This window comes from Lissotriton helveticus, chromosome 5_1 (genome assembly GCF_964261635.1).
Source record: "Lissotriton helveticus chromosome 5_1, aLisHel1.1, whole genome shotgun sequence".
Taxonomy (NCBI): Eukaryota; Metazoa; Chordata; class Amphibia; order Caudata; family Salamandridae; genus Lissotriton; species Lissotriton helveticus.
In genome coordinates, this window is record NC_136065.1 from 448099892 (window position 1) to 448113187 (window position 13296).

At 39.1% G+C, this 13296-nt stretch overlaps 1 pseudogene; it reads left to right on the forward strand.

The window, feature by feature from the left end:
* The first annotated feature begins 253 nt into the window (after positions 1-253).
* Positions 254-12064, forward strand: LOC144752489 (THO complex subunit 7 homolog pseudogene; annotated as a pseudogene).
* The last annotated feature ends 1232 nt before the right edge of the window (positions 12065-13296 follow it).

Here is a 13296-nt window from a genome sequence, read left to right on the forward strand (position 1 = left end):
GTATCACGCAGGCAAATATAAAACACTTCTATCGATATTGATTGGTCTCCCTCAAGGGAGAAAATCAACTGCTTGTCATCCGCATAATTAACGATGTTAATGGTATGCTTTTTGATGACAGCAATCAGAGGTTTCATGTAAATATTGAATAAAATAGGGCTGATAGCCGAGCCCTGTGGTACGCCATGCGAGATGTTTGAGTAGGTGGATTGAAAAGGGGGGAGGGATACCGCTTGCTGTCTATCCCGTAAAAATGACGAAACCACCTCAGGACTGCACTCCTCACCCCAACCTCTCTCAGTCTCTTCAGCAGGATCCCATGGTTGACCGTGTCGAAGGCGGCAGACAGGTCGAGCAAAACCAGAACAGCTGCCTGCACCCTGTCTGCACGCATCCGAAGTTCATCCATCACGGTCACAAGAGCCGTTTCAGTTCCATGGGCCGGCCGGAAACCAAACTGCACCTCCTCCAGCAAGCTATGTTGTGCCACAAACTTGGACAGAGTGCTGCTCACCACTCGCTCCACGATTTTGGCTGGGAAAGGCAGGAGAGAGATGGGCCTAAAGTTCTTAGGACACTCCGGGTCAAGCGAGGGCTTCTTTAACAGGGTGTCACCACTGCTTGTTTCCACCGGCCCGGGACCATACCACTAAACAGAGACTGGTTGCAGATCAGTCGAAGAGTGGGGAACAGCTCTGCCTTAAATTCAGTCCAAATTTTATGGGGCACAGGATCAAGCGGAGACCCTGAGTGAACACCACTGGCCACCCTATTAAAGTCATCCACTCCTAGAGGCACAAACTCAGAAAGGCAGTTGAAGGCTTCTCCTTCTACACAAACAGCCAGAGCCTCAGCATCCATGTCTGCCCTATCGTCACAGCCGATAATCACCGTGTTTGCCACCCCATAATATATTATTTATTACATATAACACATACTTACAAATATTATATAAAATTAAATAATATATCAAAAATAAACATTCTTTTACACAACAAAATATTTACAAAAACATTAATTAATACAAAAATATATTTATTTCATTTCCTACCCTATAACACCACAGCAATAACAACACACTTCAACATTTTAAATCAAATTTACTTCCATATTTAACATAATTATTAAACATTAAACAAATCCTATTTCAAAAATAACTAATAAACCTTAATTAACTACAAACACTTTAACATTATAATGTCCACAACACACACTAAATTAAATTATAAAATAATAAAACACAATTATAACTTATTTTTAAATTAAAAACTATTACTAATAACAACAAATTATAAAGTCATTTAAATTAATTTAATAACCATCCTTTACTTCTTTAAAAGTAAAAACTACACCCAAAAAAATAAACAATTACCCAAAATAAATATAAAATATTGAACATTAATTAACAACTATATATTAATTAGTTAAACACAAATTACTTCCCAACCATTACCCCTATAAACACCACAACACACACCTAAAACGAATTACACAATTGCCATGATACATTTTTAATTAATGTAATTAATGTCGATGAACAAATAATTATTATTAAACAATAAATACAATACTTAACACCCTTTACCCCTGTAAACTCCAAAACACACCTCTAAAATTAATTACACAATTACATAATTAATTACCAATTAATTAATTATAAATAATTAACAACCACCTATCAAATCATCAATTTAAAACTAATTACTTCCCACCCGTTACCCATATAAATGCCAAAACAAACACCTAAAGTTAATTACACAATTACCATAGTTAATTACGAATTAAATAATGAAAATTAATTAACAACCAAATATTAATTAATCAATTTAAAATAAATTACTTCCCACCCTTTACACCTATAAACACCAAAATACACACTTAAAATTGATTACACAATTACCATAATGAATGACAAATTAAATAATTATTTTTAATTAAAAACAAAACATGAATTACTTAATAATACATTACTTTCCACATTTAACACTATAACTTCTCAATTAAACAAATATGTATCTATATTTTTAAACTATTAATTTAATATAATTAAATTACGTCCCGCTTTCTTACCCTGTAAACCCTCAACCTGCTACGGAACTAAAAACACAAAATTCAACAATTTGGGCCCGATGTAGGTAATCCCAGTTAACTGATTCTTAAATACCGAATCATACCGATTCGGTATTTAAGAACTAGCAATCGGGATGTAGGTATTTTTACCGATTCAATTACCGAATCGGTAAAAATCGGTAATTTCCGAATCGGTATTTACAGATTCGGTAATTGCCATTGATTCCTATGGGCCTTGAGGCCCATAGGAACCTATGGCAATTACCGAATCGGTAAATACCGATTCGGTAAAATTACCGAATTTACAAGGGGGACAGGGTGTCACTTTGACACCCTGTTGCACCCCAGATTCTGGCTTGTGTGCAATGTGACACACATACATGCCCTTAGGGCATGTATGTGTGCCACATGGCACCGGTGTAGAAATTCATAATTTACCACCAAATATTATTTGGTGGTAAATTATGAATCGGTAATGGCCTATGGCACTGTTTAAAGTGCCACCTACATCTTGATTTACCGATTCAGTAACTTTACCGATTCGGTATTTTACCGAATCTGTAAATTTACCAAATCGGGACAATCCAGGCCACCTACATTTCCAATCCCAAATACCGGTCGGTAACGGCCAAAAATCGGTATTTTCGGCCGTTTCCGACCGGTATTTGCCTACCTACATCGGGCCCTTTATTTTATAACTACAAAGAATTTAAAATGTAGGACATATATTAAAAATACAAACAATTCTTATACAAAAAAAATACTCACATGCATTTAAAACATATACTAAAATACATAACACTATATTTTCGCAAACAATATTAAACACTTATTTTTAAAATCGATATTACTTGCGTAAGTCGGTATTCTTGACCACGATATTCTTGCTGTTGATATTTCCAAACCACAACATTTCTGACTTGTTATTTGTGCAACTCGATATTTTAAACTCAATATTCTGTCTGCACGCCATTTACAAGCCCATATCCCCCCTGGAGTATCACTTTATTTGACTCTCTGAAGTTGTAGCGCCATTTTCCATATTTACAAGATGGCGCTAAGCCACTTAGCTTGGCTTAGGGTGCCATCTTGTAACTATGCCCCTTTTCATCGCAGTCCTCTGCCACAAAGGGGCATGCAGTGGGTGTTGCTGTGGCCATTCCACTGCAACACCTATTCCTTTTTTAAGCTGCCCCAGATTTACAGGGCTGAGGCATGGCCAAAAACTAATACCATGGAATACCAGGCATTAGAATGATGATACGGGGAGAAATTGTTAAGTTCTGCAGCACACATAGAAAGAACAATCACCAATATTGATCGTTTATATGCAGGAAGGTGTCCCTTCCTGCACCTAAACAATCGCCAGTGCAGTGCAGGCACCCTAGCAACATGGCAGCAGGGTTCCTGCGCTGGCGCTAGGAAGGGTGTACAGTCATAATATCGAGTCAATTATTTCGACTGGACAGAATATCGAGTAAAAAATATAGAATGGACATAATATCGACTAGACATAATATAGACAACAAAAATATCGACTAGAGAAAATTAATATCGAATAGAATGGACATAATATCGAATCAAAAATATAGAATGGACATAATATCGACTAGACATAATATAGACAACAAAAATATCGAATTTAAGGTAAGTTAATAATAATTTTTATTTTTTGTGTAATATAAGTCTGTAGCGGGTTGTGGGTTTATAGGGGAATAGGGTGGGAAGTAATTTAATTCTAATTAATTAAATATGTTAATTTATTTATTGATATATATTTAGAATTAATTGTTAATTAATTATTAATTGGTAATTAATTAAAATATAATTGGTAATTAATTATAATTGATTAATTGATAAATATTTTAATTTTAGTAATTTATTTTCTGTAGCGGGTTGTGGGTTTATAGGGGAATAGGGTGGGAAGTAATTTAATTATAATTAATTAAATATGTTAATTTATTTATTGATATTTTTTAAAAATTAATTGTTAATTAATTATTAATTGGTAATTAATTAAAATATAATTGGTAATTAATTATAATTGATTAATTGATAAATATTTTAATTTTAGGGTTCAGGGTCAGTTTTCAGTTTTTGGGTAAAGGGGTATTTTTAGGGTTCAGGGTCAGTTTTCAGTTTTTGGGTAAAGGGGTATTTTTAGGGTTCAGGGTCAGTTTTCAGTTTTTGGGGTAAAGGGGTATTTTTAGGGTTCAGGGTCAGTTTTCAGTTTGTAGGTAAAGGGGTATTTTTAGGGTTCAGGGTCAGTTTTCAGTTTTTGGGTAAAGGGGTATTTTTAGGGTTCAGGGTCAGTTTTCAGTTTTTGGGTAAAGGGGTATTTTTAGGGTTCAGGGTCAGTTTTCAGTTTTTGGGGTAAAGGGGTATTTTTAGGGTTCAGGGTCAGTTTTCAGTTTGTAGGTAAAGGGGTATTTTTAGGGTTCAGGGTCAGTTTTCAGTTTTTGGGTAAAGGGGTATTTTTAGGGTTCAGGGTCAGTTTTCAGTTTTTGGGGTAAAGGGGTATTTTTAGGGTTCAGGGTCAGTTTTCAGTTTGTAGGTAAAGGGGTATTTTTAGGGTTCAGGGTCAGTTTTCAGTTTTTGGGTAAAGGGGTATTTTTAGGGTTCAGGGTCAGTTTTCAGTTTTCGGGTAAAGGGGTATTTTTAGGGTTCAGGGTCAGTTTTCAGTTTATGGGTAAAGGGGTATTTTTAGGGTTCAGGGTCAGTTTTGGGTTTTTGGGGTACAGGGGTACTTTGTAAAAATAAAGTAAAATTACATTTAAATTACATTTATTTCATAAAATTAAATTATATTAAATTATATTATAATATTTTTTATTAATTTATATTCAAAAAATTATTATATACTTACCAATACTTATGTTGTAATGGTATGCGTTGTAAAGGTATATGCGTTGTAAAATCTTGCGTTGTAAATGTATGCGTTGTAAAAGTTTTTGCGTTGTAAAAGTTTTGTTGTAATGGTAGGCGTTGTAAAAGTATGCGTTGTAACGTCATACATCCCTGGAGTGGGAATAGTAATTTTAACCTCTACGCTATCCAGCGCTTTCCCTACTGTTGCACCCACTGGAGTGGGAGTAGTAAATTTTACCTCTACGCTATCCAACACTTTTGCTAATGTTGAACTCACTATAGTTGTAACAATAAATTTTAAACATTTTCTAAAATGTTATATATGTTTATTTAATAATATGTTTAAATATATATATATATATATATATATATATATATATATATATATATATATATATATATATATATATATATATATATATATATATATATATATATATGTGTGTGTGTAATTTTTGGTGATGTAATTTTTTTAATTAGATAAATTATTTATTAAAATTATATTTTTTTAATAATTATTTCTAAGTTTATATTAAATATATTTATTACTATATTAGTTTTAACTTACTTTTAAGACATTTTAAAAAATCGATATTTTGACAGTCTATATTTTTGTAAGTCGATATTTTGGAGTCGATATTTTGGTACTTACCTGTTTGAAGATAGGGAGTCGATATTTTATCAATCGATATTTTTGACTCGATATTTGTGTATCTCGATATTTGTGTCGTCGATATTATGTCAGTGATCCGCTAGGAAGATTTTCTTGAGCCAGGGGTGCACCATATTCTTAGAAATATGGCCCATCCCAATGTTTCAAAATGTTGAAGCATATCGCTTCCAAATTTGGCGCAGCTCCGCACTCCGATATTTGTTTGTAAATAAGTTCCCTTGAGTCTTTGATAATACCCTGTAATTCAGTTCTAGTGCAGTATATTGATGCCCTCCTGGTTGCATCAGATAATAAGTAAGTTTGAAGTGAGACATAATCGGTCTGCTGAGAATGGACATAAAGTGTCCCCAAGTAAGTTGCAGAGAGAAGTTCTGTATCTCGGGCATCATTTTAAGAAGGGCGCAAAGAAAGTATCGAAGAAAATAATCTTGGCAATTCTGCAAATAAATCTGTAAATCACCAAGAGAGAAGTATTGATGTTTTGTGGAATGTTGGACTACTGTTGATAGTGGATACTCAACTTTTTCTTAGTGGCCAAGTATTTACAGAGGCTGACACACAGTGGTGTGTCTGATCCGGTACCATATGATAACAAATGATTGGTTGCCTTCCTAGAGCTAAGAGAAAGTTGCTCTGATGCCCTGTGTTGGACCTGGTCTTTTTGGCAGGGTTATCCCCATACATTTTGCCTTCTTCCTCTTATTTTCTGACCTTTTTGTTGGCTTAAGGACTCTGGGCACTTTACCATTGCTAAACAGTGCTAAAGTGCATGTCCTCTCTCCTTAAAACATGGTAAAATTGGTTTACATCTTTTTGGCATATTTAATTTACTTGTAAGTCCCTTATAAAGTGGTATCCCATGTACATTAAATGCTATTAGAGGGCCTCCAGCACTGCTTGAGCCACCCACGGAAGTAGCCTTTCAAACCAGACTCGAGCCGGCCACTGTATGCACAGTTTACTGCCTATTTGACTTGGCATTGAAAACTACTTGAGACACACAGATGATGGACGGAAAGCAGAGTAAATCAAACATTCACTCCCAGTCAGGAGATCTGGGTTAAATCCATCATTCTTTTGCTCACCATGCCAACCCAGTTTAGACCAAGCCATATGCAAATCAGTCTTGACCCTGTGCCTCATGGGAAAAGTACAGGCCGAACTGCCAAGCAGGGTCCTCCCTGGACCTGAAACAAGCATTTTGGGACTGTTTTCAGGGCAGCACCTCTCATCAACCAGACTAGATTGAATCCAGTGGCACCGTGAGCCCTGGACCCACGTCTGGGCATACGCGGTGCACTTGAGGCGAGACAGTAAAAGACACACACAGATGATGGAAGGAATGCAAAGCAAATCAAACATTGACCCCCAGTCAAGAGATCTGGGTTAAATCCATTGATATTGTGCTCACAATGCTACCCCAGTTTAAACCCAGCCATATGCAAATCAGCCTTGACCCTGTGCCTCATGGGAAAAGTCCAGCCCAAACTGCCAAGCCAAGTCCTCCCTGGACTAGAAACAAGCATCCTGGGACCGGTTTTGGGGCATCATCACTCTCAGCCAGGCTAGCTTGAATCTAGTGGCACAGTGAGCCCCGGACCCAAGTCTGGGCATACCCAGCGCACTTAGGGCAAGAAAGCAAAAGACATACAGATGATGGACGGAAGGCAGACCAAATCAAACATTCACCCCCAGTCAAGAGATCTGGGTTGAATCCCTCGTTCTTTTGCTCACCATGCCCTTCCAGGATAGACACAGCCATATGCAAATCATCTTGACCCTGTGCCTCTGGAGAACAGTCCAGGCCTAACTGCCAAGCCAGGTTCACCCAGGTCTTTCCCTGGCAGAGGAAATCCCAGTCCAGAGTTCCCGCTTTGCACAGCAACGCCGACGTCACCTGTGGTTGGGGCGTTAGATAGAGAAAGGCTTATTGTCTGTATTAGACAGCAGATAGAGAGGCCTAAGAAAAACTTGCCAGGACCGTGGAGAAACAATGGTCAAAAGAGGCCTTCTGTGGTGGCAGCTGGTACCTTAAATATTTAGTGGTACAACCAACCACTACACTGACCAGCATGCCTTTAAGGTCAATGTCAAAGCTGTCAGTCATTGTTCGTTATAAATAGTACTTATAATGGACCACAACTGAGAGGTCTCATGTTGAGGCTGAAGACAGTGCTTGTCAGTGGGAAATAAGAACGTAAAATAAAACCATTACCACTTATTTTGCAGAAAACAAGAGTACAGCTTCCTCTAGGATTGTTGAATGGAAGGCGTTCAAGGTAATAATCTGGGGTGTCTCTATGGGGACGTTGATGGGCTTTAATGAGAAGCCGTATGTGATCTTACCGACCACAAGAGTAAATTAAAAGCGCTGGAAGTTGCTGCACAGTCTGACGAAGGGAAAGAGCTGGACCTCCAAAAAGCCAGGGTCTGATATGCTGAATTACTGGAACACTTGAGGGTGATAGATTTGCATGCATACACGCTGCATACTCATGCTGATTCAGATAGATCTGGTACACTCTTGGCCAAGTTAATTAGACCACAACCCTCCCCCACACCGATTTTAGCCATTCATAATGACCAACACAAATTGCTCCCATACAAGTGGACATTAATAGAACGTTTTGTGATTATTATACAACTCTCTAGTACTTCCTACCATCACGTCAGCCCAGACTGAGGAGTTAGCAGCCCCTCTAACCGCTCCTAAACTCCGTTGTGCTTTACGAGGAATAGCCTGTTATAAGACTCCGGGCTCCGATGGGATTCCCATTGAATTTTATTCTACTTTTGCAGCATCCATGGTCCCTAGGCTACTCCAACTGTACACCACTGCTTTGGATGAAGGTACCTTACCTTCTATGACACGGGAGACGATAGTGACCTCTTTGTTGAAACCTAATAAAGCTCCAACGGAGCTCTCTTCATATAGGCCCCTATCGATCCTTAATACGGAGTACAAAATTCTTAGTAAATTACTAGCAACGCAACTGCTCCCCTTACTCCCCACTCTAATTCAAATCGACCAATGCACATTTGTGCCTAAACCTTCCTTGAACATACGTCACCTTTATGCCCTGCTACACTCTGCCCGCATTGGTTCCCCCCATGCAGGCTGCCTCTCATTAGACATACGGCAGGTGTTCGATTCTTTAAGCTGGTAATACATGCAGGCCACACTGGTTAAATATGGGATTCCCCCAGTCTTTATTAAATGGGTCAAGCTCCTCTATACCGGACCTATGGGGCGGGCCAAGACTGGCACCAATATTTCTACAGCATATAATGTATATCGGGGTACGCGGCAAGGTTGCCCGCTGTCATCCTTGTTGTTTGTGCTTGCTCTAGCGCCCCTGGCACAACAACTACGACTTATAATGGCACCATATGGCACTCCAGTGGGTTGGCTCTGTCAATCCGTTTCGGCGTATGCAGACAACATGTTGCTCTACTTTGCAGATCTGCATGTAGACATGTTGCCTATCGCCTCCCTGTTTGAACAATTTGGGGACATTTCGGGATTGTGCCTTAATGCTACTAAATCAGTGGCCTTTTCCTTCTATGACACCTTCACACACCCCACACTACAATTTGGTCCGCTGCAGTTTAGGGTGGAACCCATTAACTTTAAATATTTGGGGATAAATATTTATAGAACTGCTTCGGACACAGTTGATGGAAATGTTGTCGGAGCACTTAACAACCTCAAATCCCAAGTGGCTTTCTGCAATACTTTGCCTTTAACTACTACTACTATCTCACACCACGGGTGATACACTGTATGTACCCCAATCCCACGTCAGAGTGTCCTCGTTGTCGCAACTCGGAGGCAGACTTTATTCACATGTTTTGGACCTGCCTATCCTTGTGGACTTCTGGTCAGAGGTTATGCAGGGTCTCACCTCCCTTTCTGAGCGTTCCAACTGGAACACCCCTGAGGCTTGTCTCCTTGGGCTCTTCCCACTTCCTGAAAAGGCAAAAGTGATGCCTTGTTTTCTAAACCTCATTCTCATGCTAGCCAAGAGGCTTATCACACAATGATGGAAGTCAGCTAAGGCCCTGCACAGAGGGAAATGGCAGGAAGAAGTTATACAATGGGCTACTATTGAGAGGGATGCGTTGTACCATGGAGAGCACAGAGGGCTAAGACAGAAACCAATATCTTTGGAGTGGGCTCAAATGTTGGAGCGTTTTAAGGCTCAATGTATGGATATCACTGATGAATAGTTTGTACCTGTACATGTATCCTTCCTGCCTGCCTCCCCCTTTTTGATCATTCCCTTCCCTCCCTCCCCCTTCACCTCCCTTGCCGCCCCCTACCCAGCTGTGATCCCCTGCTCCGCCCCCGCTCCCCGATGGTAATCAGAACAGACACCTTGTTGATCTTAGCATAGTTCTTTATTATGGTTTCCCTTTTTTTTGTCACAGATTTAAGATATCATTCACAATAATATGTTATGCAGTCAGAATTATGAGTACGAACTTGTTGGTACATGTGTATAACTTACTCTTTGTTGATTTTGTTCAGGTCCGCTCAGATTCTTCATTTCCACAGATTGTGTGTATACAACTGTACCTTGTAACGATAATCTTTGTAATGAAGTAGTTATTACGATGTTTATGATATACTGATATTGATTCCACAGAATGCTCTGAGACTCATAATGCTGTACCACAAATTGTATCAAACCTAAAGAACGAATAAAACTCTGTGATAAAAAAAAAGAATAGAAAATAAAAATGCCCTTACCTACTCCATTTGCTCTCCTCCTCCTGTCCTTGTGCTTCAGTTCCTTGGAGTTGGTCTCTGCAGCAATTGAATTCTCCACACCAATCCAGATGCTGCTGATAATGTTAAGCAGCATGAGAACTGCACCAGGATTGGCTGGGCGGGCTGGCACGATGCTCCGCATGCACTGGGGGCCTGTGCCTGCTCTTTATCTAGTTGTCAAAGACAGGTGGGTTGCGAGGTTTAAAGTGCCCCTCTCAGGCTGTCTGTCGCAATACAGCCAGTCAAAATGACCCGCCCACTCTAAACTGGTGGATTGAGCACCACGCCCCTGCTGCCAGTCAACAGAATTTACCCCACCCCCAAACACGGCTCAGTTGAGGAAAGGCAAAAATAAAAAGGTAATACATTTCTTTTTTATTACCATTTTATTTGTTACCTTTGCACACTGGCAGCAGAGGGATGATGCTCCACCGACCTAATGGAGGGGCCTCTGCTGGCCTTCTGGTCATCTTGTACCAGGATGGCATGCTGCACAAGGTTGAGAACAAAGGTTTAGCCCGATGCAATGTAAACCGTAAGCCATGTTGCAGATGCACTAAAGTAGTGCTCTGATTGGTCCCTGGTGGTGTGAATGAGATAAGAACGTTTCTGAATCTCTTATTTCTTTTAAATTGGTGTTCACACAGCTGAAGGTAGAGAAGATTTCCTAAAGATTTAGGAAAGTACAGACCTCTCTGCTGGCCTTATTCTTGCAAGTTTGAAGTTCTTTGGGCAACACTTATTCCTTGTATTTTTTTACCTTTACTGAAGTCTGATTATGCTCACACCTTTCTTTCCTTTTATGGTCCTACTTTAGAGACCCTTGATAGATTACCCTACATTTGATCCATGTTTAGAAGAGAGAATGGAAATTCCATTATGGAACACCTGTTGACTTTAATCTGTGTTTATAAAATTATGATTTTTACAATACAATATGTCATTCTATTTAGCCTTAATTTACTGAGAATTTTCAGTGTACCTTTTATATTTCTCCATTTACTGAACTTGTTCTTGGTTGGAGGCATGGTGGGAACTGCGTTCCCCTGCTACTCGACGGTTGCCAACAATATGGGGGACAGTCAATGACGAAGAAGTAATTAGTAAACGGCTCTTAACAGATGGTGACGGAGCTGGAGATGATAGCCAAATCAACCTTTTTGTAAAGTCTTTCATGAAATGGTACTATTCTGGATCTCACGAAGAAGGGTATACTCAGTACCAGTGTATGCTTGCTACTTTGTCACAATGTGAATTTTCGATGGGGATAACTCTACTTGTGTATGATATGAACCTTCGAGAAATGGAGAATTATGAAAAAATCTACACAGAGATAGAAAATAGCATTGCGCTGCTCATGAAAAAATAGCTGAATACAAAAAACAGATTCTGCAAGCAAAGCGGATTAGAAAAAAAAATCAGGAATATGATGCCTTAGCTGACGTGATACAGAATCATACGGACAGACATTAAACTTTAAAGGAACTTGATGCCTTGGGGAAAGAACTGCAGCACCTTTCTCACATCAAAGATAGTGTTGACGATAAGCTGGAGTTGAGACGCAAGCAGTTCCTTTCCTTCTCAGCACCAAACATGAACTTCAAGAGACTTTGAAAAGTGATGGAAAGAGTGCTGAAGAATTTCAAGAAACTCAAATAGAAACTGAGAGTAAACAGTAGAGGCTCATAAAAACCTATAGCTTCCTTGAGTTACTAAAGACTTTTGTTTATTTAGTAACCAACCTTTTCGTGTGCCATTTAAGTGACTCTGGCACTAACAAAATTGTTGTAGGAAGATTTGTTTGTGTTTTTATTAATTTGTGATCACTGGGACACGAACACTAATCTTTGAAAGCAAGATAATTTGAAAGTATATTTTGGAGAGCAAGTATCTTAGATGTACATTTTATGTACATGTAAAATTAGAAATATGTTTTTGTTTATTGCTTTCTCCCAAAAAAACATATTCTTGGTTTGCATATGTACTAGATTGATTAGCAGGCTGAAATAAACACTTTAACCGTATTCAGTGATTCCTGGTACTTATTATGTCACATTGGCTTCATATGTGTTGTTGATGTTTTCTCCATTTCAAAGCTTCGCATCACCTAATAAAGGTCCATTCAATCAAAGGGGAATCTTTGATGATTTGATTAAGAGAATACGTTTTAAGGCCCAGTGTTCAATTATTCAAGTTTAATCAATCTCCCGAGAAAGGAGGAGTGCTTGTCCGCCTCTATATGAGTTTTTGCTACTTGCACAGCAAAATTAATGCAGCGGAGCTGCTCCAGCAGTGCAGCTTGTGTAGCGTGGGGCAAAGTGAGGGCACAGGAGTGGGAAGCACTATTTGCAGACAGCCCTTCTAATTGGAGCAGCCATTCATCAATCGCCCACTATTCCAGGCGGAGTGTGTTCTGGACCCTTACCATTGAACCATCGGATCGTAGCTTTGAATACTTCTGACTCAATTCTATTGGAAGAGTCTGCATTTTGATTAAGGCCTACAAATGCATCGATTTTTTCACGTAATGTAGTTTGAAAGGTTGTATAATCAAACAACACATGCCTGAATAACGCATGCTTGAACCACTTGATCTTAACCACGACCGCGCCATCATGCACGCCTTTACCATGCAGTTTTGTGGTAAATACATGATTGGTCAAGGGACATACGTGCTAAAGAACATACCCTTGCCCTCAGCCCTGAAAACTGTTCCTTTTTGCTCGCTCCCACGCTGTTGTGTGTCGATTTAGATACCGTATATAGGTTTCCCGGTTTATGCCCTTATATAGGCACAATTCACATTGCCCTTATTTAGTCATAGGAATCCAACCCTTATTTAGGCATAATCCATGCTAACCAAATGCAGGCATGGTCCCCTACATCCGTTCATCCACGTCACAACGAGTTC